General features: G+C 40.7%; 1 protein-coding gene and 1 long non-coding RNA gene across 12 annotated transcripts in view; one reads left to right on the top strand and one right to left on the bottom strand.

Annotated features, from left to right (window-relative positions):
• The window catches only part of LOC113918776, a 44,613-nt gene extending 35,925 nt beyond the window's left edge, over positions 1–8,688 (bottom strand). The window contains exon 1 of the long non-coding RNA XR_003518683.2: positions 8,448–8,688. This is a non-coding gene — a long non-coding RNA (uncharacterized LOC113918776). The remainder of the gene's footprint in view (positions 1–8,447) is intronic.
• Positions 8,689–8,796: 108 nt separating this feature from the next.
• Positions 8,797–13,944, top strand: part of LRRFIP2 (LRR binding FLII interacting protein 2) — a 107,185-nt gene continuing 102,037 nt past the window's right edge. For 3 of the 11 annotated variants that reach the window (XM_027587563.2, XM_027587562.2, XM_027587560.2), the window contains exon 1: positions 8,797–9,063. The gene's annotated coding sequence lies outside the window, so the exon portion shown is untranslated. Of the gene's footprint in view, positions 9,064–9,503; positions 9,923–13,944 lie in introns of those variants that run through there. The other 8 variants (XM_027587571.2, XM_027587570.2, XM_027587564.2 and 5 more) reach the window with 7 other exon arrangements.

Below are 13,944 nucleotides of genomic sequence, written 5' to 3'. Positions count from 1 at the left end.
TATCCTATGTTACCTTTTCCTACGATAGAAATTTTAATGGCTATATTCCATGATCATATCTATTTTTAAAGTAACCAGACCCAAATCCAATTTCCAGACATGAGATTCTGATGAACAGGACCACAGAGCAGTGATTCTGATGAGAATCGTGCTTGTTAATAACAGCAGGCGATTCCATGGCACATATAGCTCCAGGATGTGAGATTAACTTCAACAACTATTCATTTAGTTCGGTTTGATTTTCTGCCAGTCTTATGACCAACTTGAAGCAGGTCCTAGAACAGAGAATGTTATGTTTGGTGTCCAGGGAAGTAGCAAACTGGAGAAGCCATCCCAAATTCCAGAATAATAGAGAGAGCCAACATTCTCTTTATACCCATGTTATCCATTTTCTGCAGCAAAATTTGAACTAAAAGGATAAAAATGCCATACAGGTCAGGTTAAACATCTTGTGGGGAAAGTAACCTATTAGTGTAGAAAGGAATGGAAATGGTGATACCAAAAAGAAATCGGAAAACTAATCTGTTGATATATTTTGCTTTCAAGCAAAATTTCTACACTGTGTAAATAGGCTTCAAGAAGATAAACTTAAGCTGATTCATTGTCACTTGCTTCTGCAGTGGTTTCTCAGGCATCTTAGCTAGCAGCCACCCTGCCCCCAGGGTACTGAGGGCTAGTAAATATTTTTCAGGCACACTGACAATAGGAAAGAATTGTAGGACAAGAAACCACCTGCAGTACTTAGGTGGGACTATCCTGGAAAGTGATGTGCTGAAAAACTGACCCTTCCAGCTGGTTAACTTTTATATTCATGCATTTATTTACTTTTTGTGACATTCACTCATCAATGACAAGTGAATATATGACAGCCTAATGATACAGGGGAAATAGTGCAGTATTGTGTATAGAATTGGCAGAGATGTAAAATGAGTGCTGTGGTATTTCTTCTTTCTTTACTTTTTTTTTTTTTTTTTTTTTTTAGTAATTTCTACATCCAAGGTGGGCTTTGAACTCAGGCCACTCAGGCTTAAGGAAGGGTTGTCTGGGTGGCTCAGTTAAGTGTCTGCCTTTGGCTCAGGTCATGATTCCCGTCAGGCTTCATGCCCAGCGAGGAGTCTGCTTCCGCCCCTCCCCCTGCTCCTTCTCTCACACTCTCTCTCCCAAATAAATAAATTAAAAAAAAAAAAGCTTAAGGAAGAATGCTTTAGGCCTTTGTTATTTGATACAGTATGTATTATTTTCTGACCACCAGTATCCATTTCTTTATTTTGGTGACAGCACCCCATTTTTTCTTCTAGGGAACCACTCCTTTGCTATAGTCCATGTTCTTTGGATGAAACAGCAGTGAAATGTGACTCACGTTTGGCCAATCACAGCATAGAATTTTCCTAGCTACAGTAATTTGTTAAGGGACAGGCAGATAATCTGTGTTGGTTTAATTAGTGAATCCAGGGACTTCTGAGAAGGATCTCTTTCTTGCTGGACTTGGACAAGGATGGATGCAGACTTGAAATTTTGGGGAACCGTCTTGCTACCACATGAAGCCTGAATATAAAGGCAATACGGAGGAGAGCTGAGACTTTTTCACTGTTGCTTTTTTTTTAAAAAAAGATTTTATTTATTTGAGAGAGAGAATGAGAGAGCACGAGAGGGAAGAGAGTCAGAGGGAGAAGCAGACTCCCTGCTCAGCAGGGATCCTGATGTGGGACTCGATCCCGGGACTCCAGGATCATGGCCTGAGCCGAAGGCTGTTGCTTAACCAACTGAGCCACCAAGGCGCCCTGTTGCTTCTTGTTTTTCAGAAGGCTCTCTCTGATCTGATCTGAAATGGGCATGAGTAGCAGTAGGTTCAAAGTTCTAATTCTACCCTTATTTTCACAGGACAGCTAGAAGTGTTTTATAAGAAAATTGATACTTTATGACAACAAGAGAAATGAAAAAACTGTATTGGAAGAGTTTATTATATAAGCATCATAAAATGTTCTAGGGATATGGCATTGTGGAGTGTATAAAATAAATCTTTTCTCAAGAAATGTATAATCTGCTTGGAAAGACATGAACATTAAAAATGAAACCCTTTAGAACATAAATGAATTGCAAACAGTATGCATATAAATATTCTGCATGGCAATATAAAGTGATATCTGGCAACAAAACCAACCTACAACAAAAGTATGGGTAAAGGGTTTAGGCTAAACTCTGAGTACTTCCATTTAATTCTCAAGGCACTGGTCCTCATATCCCTAATCTTTAGGTAGATTCACACATTTTTATTTCCTGTCTGGACGTTTCCTCTGAATTACTGACTTGTATATTTAATTGCCTATTTAATATCTTTACTTCGATGTCCAAAAAAAGTCTTTTCCTCCAAACTTGCTTGATCTAGACTGTTTTCCAAATTTCAGTAGATGGCAAGCCCTTCCTTCCAGTTGTTCAGGTCTAAAACCTTACGGGTTGTCTTTTACTTTTCTCTCTTTTTAAAGGTTTTCCTTATTTATTTGAGACAGAAAAAGAGAGAGAGAGTGCATGAGCTGGGGGAGGGCCAGAGGGAAAGGGAGAAGCAGACCCCCGTTGAGCTCGGAGCAGATGTGGGGCTAGATCCCAGGATCCTGAGATCATGACCTGAGCTGAAGTTGGACACTTAACTGAGCCCCAGGGACCCCTACTTTTCTCTTTTTCTTGCATCTTGAACCAATTCCATCAGCAAATCTTAGTGTCTTTATCTTCAAAATGTATTCAGAATCTAACCACTTATCTCCACTGCTGTCTGAATTATTGCAATAGTCTAACTGGTCTTCTTGATCTCATCATTGTCCCCCTAAAGTCTGTTCACAATACAGCAGCTAAAACAGTCTCATTTTATTAGGTAAATTTTCAAATATACGGCAAAGGTGAAAAAATTTTACGTTGCTCCATCTGTATACCCACTAGCTAGATTCTACTATTAGTGGAGCATTCCTGCTTAAGATGACAGATTGTGTAGCTCCTCTGTCCAAAACCCTCAGATAGCTTACCTCATTCAGAAAGGGAAAGGCAGTTTCTTGATAGTCTTCAAGACCTACTATGAGCTGGTCCCTAATTCCATTCTTCCCTGTTGTCTATTACTCTTCAGCCACACTGGTTTCCTGTTGCTACTCAAACATGGCAAGTGCATTTTTGCTTTAGGGTCTTTGCATTTTCTGTCCCTTTGCTTGGGTTGCTCTTCTCTTAGGTATTTGAATGACTTGCCTCTTTCTTTGGATCACTTCATCAGAGGTCTTCTCTGACTCTTCCGAGTATTAGGTGTCATTCAACCATGTTGAATCAAATGAACCTAATATTGTTCTGAGTTTAAAAACAAATCTAAAAAATATCAGGAATTTCATATGGTTCAAGCTAATAAAATAGCACCACCACCCTACCCTTTTATTCTCACCTGGGTTCCAATATTCTTTATAGAGCTTCTCACGATTTTATGTGCTATCATTGTATACTGTCTAGAAGATCCTCAAAGACTGGGGATCTTTGTTTTGTTCAGTGCTGTGTACTCAGCATGCAGACTGGAACTTGGCCTTTAGTGGGCACTCAGGACTTATTTAAAGAATGAATTCTTCAAGTTGAAGCGAGAGTGATCTTTTGGAAACACAAATCTGATGTCACTCCCACTAAAAACTCTTAAATTGGTTTGTATCACTTTTGAAACAAAGACGGGAATCTTTACCAAACCTATAAGACCCTGCCTGATGGATCCTTGCTTAATTCTCCGGACTCATTTCACATTATCTTCCTCATTTCTTTTCAGGCCCTGGGACTCAGCTGATTCCATTATGAAGTCTTTATGTTTTCCCTTTATGATACTTCTGTAACAAGTTCACTCCAAGTCAGTTTTTTTTTTTTAAGATTTTATTTATTTTAGAGAGAGCGTATGCAATTGGGGGTGGGGTGGGGTCATGCAAAGGGAGAGAGAGAATCTCAATCTGACTCTGAGCTGAGCACAGAGCCTGATGCTGGACTTGAAACTAGGATCCTGAGATCATGACCTGAGCTGAAATCAAGAGTCAGATGCTCAACTGAGCCACCCAGGTGCCCCACCCTGAGGCAGTTTTAAGTCTTGGCTCAAGGCATCTCTTGTGAGAAGCCATTTCGGACACCCCAGATTAGGTTGAGTTTCATTTCAATGCCCTCATGCACCACCTCCTTACCCTTAGTAATACCTATTTGGATTATAAAGTTGCTTTTGTGTGATAATTTGTCTCCCTTATCAGACTAAGTTTCATAAGAAAACACAGCTTTCTTTTTATTTCCTACTGGATCCCTATCATCTATGAAGTATCTGGCACATAGTAAGAGTTTAATACTCCTTTAAAAAAAATCAATCCTGTTGTGTCCCTGTTACTAGTGTCTAACTGGGTACCTGGTACACAATAGATGAATACCTTTGCTAAACGAGCCATAGTATGAAAGATGTTTGACTACTCGTTTACAATAAATATAATGCAGAAGAGCCATCATTTGATTATCTGTGATTAGGCATTTATACATAATTGATACCTACACCAAATCCCAAATTCCCTCATCAACTTTTCCTCACCACTAAGACTGAAGAAAGTAAGTTACACTTCTTTTCTTTCCTTTGTTTACTCTCTAGTGGAGTAAAGGGTGAGCTGTCTGTCTAGGAAAATCCACATAGAGCCAGAACTAGCCTTAAGTGAGATTTGGCTTCTGAGCCAATAGACCGTGGCATTCTCACTTGGATAGTCAGATATTTAGAAACTTTTTAATTTTTATTTTATTTTTTAAAGATTTTATTTGAGAGAGAGAAAGAGACAGAACACAAGCAGGTGGGGGGGGGCAGAGGGAGAATGAGAAGACTCCCCACTGAGCAGGGAGCCCAACACAGGACTCAATCCCGGGATTTCAGGATCATGACCTGAGCCAAAGGCAGACACTTAACTGAGCCACCCAGGTGCCCCGAAACTTTTTTATTTTTAAAGATTGTACTTATTTATTTATTTATTTAGAGAGAATGAGCAGGGTAAGAGGCAGAGGGAGAAGCAGACTCTCCACTGAGAGAAGAGCCTGACACAGGGCTTGGGTCTCCATCCCATGACCCCAGGACCATGACCTGAGCCGAAGGCAGATGCTTAACTGACTGAGCCACCCAAGTGCCCCTAGAAACATTTTTTCCCCAAATGAAAAGCTTTGCATTATTTTTATTTTTTTGAAGATTTTATTTATTTTTTTATTTACAGAGAGCTGGGGGGGGGGCAGAGGGAGAGAGAGAATTCTAAGCAGACTCTGTGCTGAGCTTAACGTGAGGCTCAATCCCATGACCCTGCAATCATGACCAGAGCTGAAATTGAGTCAGACACCCAACTGAGCCACCCAGGTGCCTCTATTTTTCTTTTAATTTTAACAGCAATCTCTTTGAAAACATTTCAGTAGTCAGAGGATATATAAAAACATACACATCACAGGTTATATACATTTACAGGTTTATTAGGGTAGAATGACATGGAACAGTATAAGCAGAAAAAAAGCAGAAATCTTACAAATGACTTCTTTTTACGTGCGCTGAAACAGAAGTTTTTAGTAAACTTGGAATTCCATGAGCACTGTGGCAAGCTTATTGACTTTGTCATTTATTAATTTAGGAAAGGGAGAAGAGCCAAATCAAGTACAATAAAGATGAATTTACAAAATGGTATAAAATGGTAATTTTTGGATATAATGAAACATAAAAAGAAACTAAAAACCTAAAGAAGATAGCAAGATGTTAATTTTCTAGTTTTAATAATGTATTATGGGTATACAAGGTGCTACCAGTGGGGGAACCTGGGTAAAGGGTACATAGAACCTTTCTGTATTATATTTGCAACTTCTTGTGAGTCTATAATTATTTCCAAATAAGTGAAATAAATAAATAAAAAAAGACAGGAGGAAAAATAGTAAAGGGAGATAAGGTATTTTTAGAAAGAGAATTTAAATATACATAGTTGAAGACTTGCTTTGCCAAATTTCCATAGGTTTGTGAGGAGTTAACCAAAATTTTAAAAAATGTGTCCAAGACAGACAGACAGGCACACACTTTACTAATAAAAATATTAGGCTCTGAAAACTGGCATCCTATTTTTAATGTTCAAACTAATGATATTTTCCAGAGACATGTAGAGAGTGAAACATAGTACCATTTCCAAAAAACAACTTAATTTTGCAAAAACCACAAAAATGAGTGTTTGCTCTTGAGAAAGGAAAACTTGTATTTCTTGACATCATCAAAGAAAAACGTGGAAGATCTGATATGAAAGGAACAAAAATGTACAAATCCTACCACTTCATTCCTCAAAACTGTATAAACATTTGCAAGATTTTCCTTCATCCATTAAATGTCCCTAGAGCAGCCAGCCTACACAGACCTGGGGGCATTCACATGTCACGATATTCCATAAAAATCTGGGAACACATATTTTTGGCAGAAAGAAATTACTTGATGTGCAAGGAAAGACTGCTTGTGAAAGAATTCAGAGGGACACATTTAGGCAGGACCCCCTTGCAATGATAAAACGTTAGTGTCATAATTTACCACATTCCTGGGAGCATTCAAAGGACACACGGCATTATGAACTTTTATGAGTAGCTTTTTCAGTGCCAAATAGATGGCAAATATCCTACAGAGGGAGAATTGAAAACCCAGAGAAGCTCCCAAATTGCCTCATCTCACTGTACCTTAAAGCTTATTAAAGTAACATAGAAATCTGCTTGGCTGGACACTTATATTTCCTTCTTAAATATTAGAGCTTAGCAACTCTGTACAAAGTAAAAGGGGAATTAGGGCTAGAAGACCTGAGTTCAAATTCTGACTCTTCCAGCTACTAGTTTTGTTACCTTAGGCTAGTCACAGTCTCTGAATCTCAATGTCTTTGCTCCTAAAATGGGTATAATAATCACCATATCTCAAGGTTGGTCCTAGTACTGAAAGGGATAATGTATTTAATTGCCTAGCACAATGCTGTGCAAACAGTAGGTAGCAGTAAGTGTGAGGTCCTTCCCAGTTTTCCCAGAAGACACAACAAAATATTTCTTTCCCTGTTAGTGTGGTATGTGTCAAAACAAATGGCTAAGGGGTAAATAAAAAGGGCAAGAGAATCTAATCCTACTATTATCCAAACAATTGTTCTATTAATTATGCAGTTATATAAACAAATATTTAATAAACATTATTGGATTTACTGGTATTATTCAGGTAATGCATTAGTACCTGAATAGGTCCTCTCTTTTGCAAGTTGGCTTTTTATTTTGACTTTAACTGATATAGCAAAATAGGCCATCATTCTTTTATTCAGATCATAACAGAGTATATAACCTTTTGGGAAGATTAAAGCACCTCTTTTTTTTTTTTAAGATTTTATTTATTTATTTGAGAGACAGCGAGAATGACAGAGAAAGCACAAACGGGATGGAGGGGGAGAGGGAGAGGGAGATGGAGGAAGAGACTCCCCGTTGAGCAGGGAGCCTGACGGGGGTTGATGCCCAGGAGCCTGGGATCATGACCTGACCGGAAGGCAAACACTTAACCAACTGGGCCACCCAGGTGCCCCAAACTCCTCTTGATCCCAGGTAAAAATAATAATTTTAATGTTTACTCATGGGTCTGAGAAAAAGTGACATGGAAAAAGAAATGGTAAAAGGTTAAAGAATTTATCTTTCAAGGCTGATGGTGTAATTCTCCCCCGGAAGCGCCTGTTGACGTTGGTCTCTCTGTCTGGAGACCAACGTTCCCTAACTCAGGCCTTGAACCTCCGCTAAAAGAGCCATATTCCCGGGCTCCATCAACTCGAAAGGGTGAGCAACCTTGTGAAATTGCAAGGGTGGACAGCACACAGACAGACCTTAGAAGGCTTTAGAGACAGGTTCTTCACATGGAATCCGTGGGCTTACTCAAGCAGGTTCTGGAACCTGTAGTCTCTAAGATTGTGGCTAAGTGTATTTCGTGCCTTTTCCCCAGGAAGCTGCTCAACTATCACTTCCCTCCTCTAGGTTGGTTCTCTAGCCATCCTATCTTGAAAAAGGGGTCTCGCCCACACAATCTCTCACATCATTCTTATGTATTTCCTGTACAGCCTTACCACAATCTGTCATTACCTTGTCTGTCTGCTTAAATCCCTCTACCCCACTAGAAGGTAAGCTTCCCAAAGAGCTGGGCCCTGGCCTTTCTCCAGCGCCTTGAACCTGCTGAGTCTCGAGAGACACTTCTGGAATGAATGACACCTCCGTGTCTAGCAGATATTTAATGGCCTCTACATCCTTCCATCCACCCCACCCCCCAACCCCGCCGCATTTTTCTCCGGAAATCATTTTAAAATCACGCGTTTTCATTTTGGAAATAAGGCTTTTCGCGTTGCCATTACACCCACTCGCTCTCGCACACTCGTTCTCTACAGTCGGAACCGCCGCCCCGGCCCACTTACCCAAGCCCACCAGGCCGGACAGTTTAGGGGCGACCAGGGCAGGTGCAGCCGCGAGCGGGCGCCCGCCTCATTTCACCTTCCGGGCTCCCGGTCCTCCGCCCACCGGGGTCGCACCCAGCCACCCTCCCTCCAGCGCGGCGCCGGCAGCTCGTAGTGGTGGCGCACTGCGGCGGAAGCACCGCTCCCGTAACGGCGCGCAGCTGGCTGCGGGAGAGCCAGTCGTGCTCCGCCAGGCCGGGATCCTGCCCGTCCCGCAGCGCGCGCCGCCGCAGCCGCAACTGCTTCCGGGTGAGCGGGTCACCGACCCTGTGGCCCCGCCCCTCCTTCGCCTCCGTCGCCAGCCGCTCGGGCTGCGGCTCCTCCCGGGGGCCGGTTCCGCTGTCTCTGCCTCAGCCACCGCGCCGCGGGGCCACCGGCGTGACTAACTGACCGGCCTCGGGTGCCGGGAGCCGCCGCGTCCAGCCCGGCCTCCCTGGCCGGGAGCCTGGGACCCAGGTCGCCGTCCGCGCCCCTCGCCCTCCGCTCCTCGCTTTTCGCCCGGCCGGCTCCCGGCGGCCGACCCGCGCCCCGGCCCTTCCCGGGCGGCGCCACAGCCACAGCCCGCGCCCAGGGACAGGTAAGGGCCGTCCCTCCCGCCGTCCCGGGGCCCCCTTCCCGGCCTCTACAGCCCGTGCGACCGGCGCCGCCGCTGACCCCTGGTGGGGGACGGGCTTCCCTGCGGGCTCTCGGGTCGGGGTCGCCCCCCGCCTACCGCGTTCGCCGGCAGCACGCCTGATTTCTAACGCGCACCCTCCGTCTGTGCCAGGGGAAGGGGTTACTCCCATTGTGGGAGAAATTACATTGGGCCGCTGTCCCTGTGCCTCGGTGCTCGAGGCTCCTTCTCTCCCCCGGCGCGGCACTCCCTCGCTTCTGTCCCTGGACCGGCACCCCAGCGAACGGTGTCAGGCCGGTGGAGGGCGTAGCATTTTTATGGGATTTTTTTTCTTCCTTGACCCGAACTGAAGCGCGGGCATAACAGGCGCTTGCTAGGAGTGTCGGGGTTAATGCTTGACTAATATGGGTGTTATTCACACCCAGATTGTTAAATTATACAGCTCCAGTCAGGCCTGCTTCTCTTGCCTGTGGATATCCAGCAGGAAGCAGGCGGACATAAGGGAACGCACCTCTTTTCCTTTCTTAGAGGGAAAAAGTTCAAGTGTTTGCTCTACTTTTCCACCGTGGGAGATACAAATATTAGGCTGCTGAGACACGGCTAGGGAAATATTGTATCCTAAACTTTAACTGTTTGTAGCTCATTTTCTTTGAGTTTCCATTTAATGACTCAGCACTTCTCCGGTAAACAGAAAAACTGTAGAGTAGGTTAATTGACTAGGAGATAATGTGTAAGAATAACTAAGTAGCCACTAATTTTTTATGTTATCGCAATGGGAAGAGAACGTGGATGCAATGAATGGAACCAGAGAGATGGTGAACAGGTACGGGTGGGCGAGTTCATAATATAAAATAACATTTTTTTCAAGATAACATTTTATATGGGGATGAATCTATATATAAAGGTGCAATTGTTGGAGAATGCAGTGTTGCAGATAAGAGTTAGTTGGCAGAGACTTGAAGTTTGCTGTGGTTTGGAAGTCTTGCAGTATTAACCCTTTTTAACCAACATCATGCTCTCTTTAACAAATATAGAGATGATGACCTAGTATTCATGTTAGAGTAAGAATTTTAGAAAGCGTGATTCATTTAGAAAGCTAGGTCACTCTGTGAATCATTGATATGGATCTTAAAATTGGAATAGAGGAAAGCTAGAAGTTTGTTATTGCCTGTTTAGATGCCTTCAGTCATTTTATATGAAGTGTTGTATTATGCTTTGTTAGGTTTGTTGCTGCATACTTATTGTCATGAAGTGTGGTAAGGACATAAAAATTGAACTTTTGCAGAGTGTTTGGCTTTAGAATAGTTAGTTCCTAAGTGAATTGTTGTTATTTTACCCTCCCCCACTCCCCCTATTTTTTTTTTTTTTGCCAGATGTGGGAAGATAAGTGAAGGGGTCTAGAAACAAAATAAATGAGAAAAGGTATAAAAAAGTTTACTGAAAGAATCTACAGTATACAAAATAGTCTTTTCAGTGAAAGGCCTCACCTATTTTGTGAATCCTTAAAAATGTGGAATGAGACTACACTGAGTTCTTACATAAGTTCTGTTATAGAAGAAAGTGGGTATTGAAGTTGTGATTTATTATTGGAATGAATTCATTGTAAACTAGAAATAACTTTTTATTGCTGAAATGTAATTTGATCACTTTTGGCTTTAAAAATATTGTTAAGCAAAATAACCTCGAATCACAGAGAACTTGATACACTTAGCCTTGTTTTCTTTTACTTCTTTTTGGAATTCAGCTTATTTTACCTTGATTTTCATTTGTAGGGAACTTTAGTTATCAGCTATAAAGTAATGGTAAGTTGGTCTTGCTTACCAGGTTCCTTTAATTATTTGACTAAATTTTATCATCTTATTTTCTTGGATATTCATTTTTATATATAGAGTGTTCCCTAATGTTGCTTTTGATTTTTGTCCAGCTAATAGTGACTTAATTAAGAGTTTCAGTTCCCAGTAAAGAGAGATTCCCTTTTGGAAAATCCCTTGTGGAAAGCACCATAACTAACAGTCTTGATAGGTAGATATGCAAGAGAAGCCTTCCAGCCTTAAATGTCATGATTTAAGCATCTCCGTAATGAAGGAAAAAAAGTGATAGGAGGGTATATTTGGCAAGTAGATTCTTTTTCTCTAAAAACAAAACCAAAAACATATTTGTACTAGAAATGAGAGCTGTGTCTTGCTAAGCTTTTTGTGAATTGTTTTACGGTGTTCCTAGTGTGAAAAGGAACAGAATTGATGATGTATAGAAAAAAAAAATTCTGGCAGCGTGCTGGGAATGTTGATGAGGATCATTTAAGAGGAGATACAATTCTGTCTTTACCATAGGAGCACTATCCATTGAACCTACAAAATAGAGGCCGTTTCATAGCCTTTTCCTTTTAGGTAGTTACTTTCTTTCTGGAGACTTTGAATGGTGAGATGGACCTTTAACCAGGAAAATGTACTACCTTATCCGGTTTGCAATAGACTTAATAGACTTTATGAGCATTATTCAAAACTCAACTTTTTAAAACTTCAGAGGGAAGGGATTGAGCAGAATTTGCCCAGTGAGTAGAATAATTTTACCTTTTTCTCCATTTCTCCTTTTAAGATACTAGATAGACACCTTTGGAAATAATTTTTTTGTGTTGCACATTGCACTTCACTTTTAAAACTTTTTGCCCTACAAGAAATTAGGCCAGACTTAAAAGGAATCAAACATGGGGCTAAAAACAGGGTTTAGTATAAGTTATACTTTTTTGTTTATTCTATTATTTCTTTATTCTGGTGGAGGGATGGAAAAAGGATTCTGTTTCTTGGGGGAACTCTGAGATTTGCTAAATGTGTATGCTTTTGTTTTGGTTTAGTGGTAGGGAGAGCAGTAGGTAAGAGTAAAAATGGTTGAGAAGACAGAGGACATGGCATACATACATGGAAAGAGAATGCCCACTTCATGGGTACAGTAGATGTTTGTAGGATTTTTAAAAATTGATAAAACATTTGAAAAGAAAATGTTATGTGGTGCAAAGGCACAACAAACTTCTAGCCTTTTCTCACTCCCCCACCCCCAATCCAAGCAACTACTGTGAATAGTTTCCTGTATATTCTTCTCCAAATTTTCTGTTACATATGTAATCACCTATGTTTAGGAGAACTTTCTTCTATCTTTCATTCTTACCCTTGATATATATCTTAGAGACTTTTCTGTATTAGTACATGTGTCCATCTGATTTTTAAAAAAGACTGGATGTCTTGCCTAGTGTAGATGAACCACAGTTTATTCATTTTCCATGATTTGTTTTACCATTCCCTATTAACAGACATTTAGGTTGTTTTTAGCTTTCTACAAATGTTGCTATAGTGAACAACTAGTATATAAATCTTTGCACTATTCCATAAGTATGTATATGGAATATATTTCTGAAAGAGTGATTGCAAAGTTGGACCTTAAATTGTGAAGATTTATAAATTTGTTTCAATTTTATGTTGGATTTTATTTTATAACAGAAGTTAACTTCTTTCTCAACCTTGTAGGAGAAAGGAACTCTTACTTTGTATTCTGTCCTCTCCATTTTAAAAAATATTAAAATGTATTTTATAAGGCAATCTTAATTTAAACATTTAGAGTGACTGGTGATTAATTTTGTTTGTACTTTGGTAAGGGTGAAAATACTGTGGCTTGAAGACTGGTGTTATAGACAAACCACTTCACTTATATATTGGGTAATAGTTAAATGAATACCTTTTGTAGTTGGTTGATTGTTTTAGGATTTTATGACCAATATCAATTAAAAATATTGTGTATAGTTTAACTTCTTGCCCTGATGAAGTCTGCTACTATATTATTAGTCACAGAAAATATATAGTCCACCTTCTGTCTTTCTTTACCTTCCACATCCTAGTCTATTCATAATAAAATAAACCTCTGTAGAGTTTGAGATTCCAAAATCCTTTTGCAAACCAGAGTGCTATGGATGGATTAATATCCCAAGGCAGGGGGTAGGTACAGCTTCAGTTTTTATTCTGCAAAGTGTTTGTGAGCAAATTAAAAGTTTAAAAGTTTAATTTCTGTATTATACAGCTCACTCATGACCAGGAGGAGGGGGGTTCAGGAACTTTTGCCCTTTGAAAATGAGAGATTCTAGGGGAGAAAAAATAAAGTACTGATGTATGATGATGAAGTTGGAACTTGTGAGTGGCAATGTCTCTGGCTTGTGCCCAGCTTCTATTTTGAGGCCTTGTCAGAGATCGTCCGACAGAACCTACCACATAACTGTAATCTGTCCTGGCCCGGCTGCCAGTCAGGAAGGCCTGCGGTTCAGGAAAAGCGGCAACCGCAGAAAAGTGAGCTTATAAAGGACATTTGCCTCCAGAAGATTAAAGCTAAGTTTTGGGGTGAAAATCTTCTTAGCGTGCATATCCTAGGATCATTTTTTTTCTTTTTGTCTTTCTTTTTTGAGAAAAGAGCGTGATTAAGGAAAACTAATGAGAAAAGTATTTCAGAGGAATGTGCAGAAGGAGGAGCACAGGATTGTACCATGATGTTATGGTCTGGGTCTAAGAGTGATCAGTCAAATGTTTTACAACAGAAGAAAACCATTACTGATACTGGCATAGGGAGGCCATGGCCCTAGTTGAACTAGTCCACTTCAGAGACTTGCACACATATCTTTGGATCAAAAGGACACTGGGAATGATGGGCTGTTTTATAGGATTATTTTGAGTTCGTACAGAGAAATTAGCTTCTTCCCAAATTCTCGCGCTCTTCTTCCCATGGAACTGCTACAATCTCATGTACATTATCATGAAGTTATCTCTTTAAAAATAACTCGAGGCTGTTACCAGATGCTATCTCCCAGCA

The sequence above is a fragment of the Zalophus californianus genome, chromosome 1 (genome assembly GCF_009762305.2).
Source record: "Zalophus californianus isolate mZalCal1 chromosome 1, mZalCal1.pri.v2, whole genome shotgun sequence".
Classification (NCBI taxonomy): domain Eukaryota; kingdom Metazoa; phylum Chordata; class Mammalia; order Carnivora; family Otariidae; genus Zalophus; species Zalophus californianus.
This window is presented reverse-complemented; position numbering and strand designations above follow the sequence as displayed.